Raw genomic sequence first — 4,271 nt, 5'->3', positions numbered from 1 at the left:
GGACCATCAATTACCCTTCATCCATGGTTTTTCCCCTAGTTAAACCAACTTCTGATCATGTCCCCTGTGTTGTTTCCATTGGTACAAATATCCCAAAGGCAAATGTGTTCAGATTTGAGAATTATTGGCTGCAGCATAGTGACTTCAAAAATATAGTGGAGGCAAGCTGGAATATCCCAGTTGGGCATTATGACCCTGCAAAAAAAGTTACTGCCAAGTTGAAGAACCTAAGGAAAAGCATAAAGCTTTGGGCAAAGAATTTGCCATGCTTAAAGATGCTCATTGGAAAAGTTAACTCTGTCATCACTTTTCTAGATAATATTGAGGAATTAAGAACTCTTTCTCTTGAAGAGTGGAACCTAAGAGATATTCTCAAAGATCATGTCATTACCCTATTACAGAATCAGAAGGCTTACTGGAAACAAAGAGGGAAAATAAAATGGGTAAAGCTTGGAGATGCTAATACAAGATTCTTTCATAATAAAGCAACAATAAATTATAGACATAATTTCATCTCTCGTGTTAATGAATGAAAATTTGGCTGAAATAGCAGATCATGATGGAAAAGCAGATATCCTTTGGAAAGCTTTCAAAGAAAGAATGGGGAAGTCTGACAATCCTTCTATGCATTTTAATTTGCATGATTTTTATGGAGATGGCATGGATGAAGAAACAAGATCACAACTAGAGTCTCCTTTCACGAGATAAAGAAATTGATGATATAATAAAGGAATTACCTAATGATAAATCTCCAGGACCCGATGGTTTTAACAATGAATTTTTTAAGAATTGTTGGAATATCATTAGCGAGAGATGTTAAAGATTTGATCGGGGGCTTTTATGAAGGAAATATCAACTTGGAGAGTATTAATTCTTCCTATATCACTTTAATTCCAAAAATAGACTCCCCTATGAGGCCAGGTGATTTCAGGCCTATTTCTCTCCTCAACACCGTGGTCAAAATCATTACCAAGCTTCGGCAAACAGATTGCAAAAAATTATTCTTCGAGTTGGTACACAAAAACCAATATGGTTTTCTAAAGCAGAGGTCAATCCAGGACTGTTTGGGGTGGGCCTTTGAATTCCTTTTTCGGTGTCATAAATCAAAAGAAGAAATAGTTATTCTCAAACTGGATTTTGAAAAAGCTTTTGATAAGATTGAACATAGCACAATCTTGGAAATTTTGAGAGCAAGAGGGTTTGGAGAAAAATGGATTAAATGGATTCACTTAATTCTCGCATCTTGGAACATCTGCAGTCCTCCTCAATGGTACACCGGGCAAGAGATTCTATTGCAAAAGAGGGGTTAGACAAGGAGATCCTCTTTCTCCACTTCTTTTTGTGCTTGCAGCAGATTTACTTCAATCAGTGATTAATTCAGCAATGAATCAAGGAATTTTAGAAAGACCTATACCATCAAATGCCTGCCCTGATTTTCCAATTGTTCAATATGCAGATGATACTCTGATAATCATGAAAGCAAATGCTGCAAACTTGGTATGTCTCAAAGCTCTGTTACAAACTTTTGCTGACTCCACTGGTCTGAAAGTGAATTATAATAAATCCAACATGATACCCATTAATCTAAGTGAAGAAAGACTTATTCACTTTTCTGAAACTATGCAATGTAAGAGGGGGTCTCTGCCTTTTACTTATCTGGGACTCGCCCTCGGTATTATAAAACCTTCCATGGAGCATTTCCTCCCCATTGTCCAAAGAACACAAGCAAGATTAGGAGGGATGGCTGATTTTTTAAACTATGGAGGGAAGTTGCAATTGGTTAAATCTGTTCTAGCTTCAATGCCAGTTTTCTTCATGTGTTGCTTTGATGTTCCAGTGGCCATAAAGGAGCAAGTTGTTAAATATATGAGACACTGTCTGTGGAGAAAGAAAAATAATGATGTTCAGGCAAATGGCTCTGCTCTTGTTGCATGGAAGAAAATCTGCAGACCTAAGGAACAAGGTGGTTTGGGAGTATTGAATTTGGAAGTTCAAAATAAGGCCCTTATGCTGAAGAATCTACACAAATTTTTTAATAATCATGACATTCCTTGGGTACACCTGGTCAGGGAGTCTTACTACTCGGGTGGCAATTTACCCACAAATAACATGGGAGCATCTTTCTGGTGGAGGGCACATACTAAACTGTTGGACATTTACAAGGCTATGGCTAGATGTAATATTGGAAATGGTAAAACGCTAATTTCCGGACAGACCTATGGGGAGACAATTGCATGCACCAAAAGTTCCCACATCTAGTGACTTATGCCAAACATACTCGATTGGACTCGTTGAAAGAGTGATACACACTGAATATCTCGAGGATCTTTTTCACTTACCCCTCTCACAACAAGCCTTTGGAGAATTTCGGAACCTTGAAATAATCCGTCGAATACTCTTGCAATGGTACAGAAAGGAAATTCAGATAGTTGGTCTTACATTTGGGGAAATGCAGAATTCTCTTCCCAGAAAGCATATAAAGCTATGATGGGATTCTCTCCAGCTCCCAAGATATTCTCCATATTATGGAAATCTTCATGCCAAGCAAAACACAAATTCTTCTTCTGGCTGCTTCTACATGACAGACTAAACACAAGAAACCTATTGAGAAGGAAGAACTTTGTAATACAATCATACCAGTGTGTCATTGAAAGTTGTAATGAGGAGGAAACTTTAGTGCACTTATTCTGGGCCTGCTCTTTTGCAAAGAAATGCTGGGATTTCATATGCCCACAAAGAGATAGAGATTTATCTATTCTTGAAGCATTTGAGGATATGAGATTAAAGATGAATCTGCCTTTTGCTATGGAAGTAATAATTTTGTCAGCATGGGGCATTTGGATAGTCAGAAACAACAAAATTTTCAAGGATCAACATGCAGAATTTAATACATGGAAAGCAATCTTCCTACAAGAACTGAGGTTGCTAGTGCATAGACTTAAGAAGAAGCATGTCAATTCTTTCAATGAATGGATCAACTCGTTAGGATAATGTTAGGCTTTTGTGTTTTTGTCTCTTGAGAGTTTCTCACTCTCTCCATATGTAATCCTGAACCTTTTATTTTTGCTTAATAAAAATTGCAGGGGGCGTTTGCCCACTGTTTTACCTCAAAAAAAGATATTCTCGTCCATACTCAGACTATGACGGTCCCGGGAAAGTGGCGGCTAGCTTCCGAGGAAACAATGGAGGAAATCATAGGGAGGATTATCAAAGAAGCAACGAGCAGCGCAATGATCACAGGGACGCGCCAAGTTCCAGCAGGCAAAACAATCGCACCAGGTTTCAGAGGCTATACAATATATCACCCGAGGATCTTCTAAACGGGCCATGCCAGATGCAATTTTACCTCGACAATGATGGAAAAATACAGTCAGGTCATCTTCAGAAGGACTGCCGAACTTTCCACGCTTTGCACAGATATGCGGGACACGCCAACGCACAGGCAGGAAACAGAGGGCACGTACAAGGGCCAAGGAGTGAAGTGCATTTGCCACCTCCACCCGCAATAACTAGTGAAAACCAACATCAGTTGCAATTGGCAGCAAACCCAGCAAACAATGGCCCTTACATTGACACAACGGGGGCAGTGTCGAAGATTCAGAAAGGCAGACACTCGAATAGGGCACAAAAGGTGATTTCGCGGCAAGTATATATGGCAGAGAAGATGCCTCCACCAACGATCGAGTATCTGAATTGGTCGGCACAAGATATCGGGTTCACTCAAGCGGACCATCCGCCTCAAGTCCCGCGGCCTGGGCAGTCAGCCATGATTTTACCAGCCGTGATTGCAGGATTCGATGTGTCGCGCGTATTCATAGATGGAGGGAGCAGTTTGAACCTCATGTTTGCAGATACATTGAGGAACATGAACATATCTCTGGCAAACTTGACACCAACAAACACGCGCTTCCATGGCATCACACCTGAGAAGCCGAGTTATCCACTGGGAAAGATCAATCTCGACGTTCAGTTCGGAACTCGAGAAAATTACAGAAGAGAGAAGTTGGAGTTTGAAGTCATAGAATTTCCGTCGCAGTATCACGCTTTACTGGGACAACCCGCTTATGCTAGATTCATGGCAGTGCCGCACTATACATATTTATTATGGAGAATTCTTGGACCCAATGGCCCAATCACGGTAAAAGGGAGCTTCGCTTTGGCAGATAAGTGTGACAAAGATTTCCACAGGATGTCAGAGACCTTCGGGATGCAGGCAGAGTATGCAGCGTCCAGGCTAACAACTGATTATGATGTGTTGCCTGACGGAGGGA

Source organism: Lolium rigidum, chromosome 3 (assembly GCF_022539505.1).
Source record: "Lolium rigidum isolate FL_2022 chromosome 3, APGP_CSIRO_Lrig_0.1, whole genome shotgun sequence".
NCBI classification, from domain to species: domain Eukaryota; kingdom Viridiplantae; phylum Streptophyta; class Magnoliopsida; order Poales; family Poaceae; genus Lolium; species Lolium rigidum.
This window is presented reverse-complemented; position numbering follows the sequence as displayed.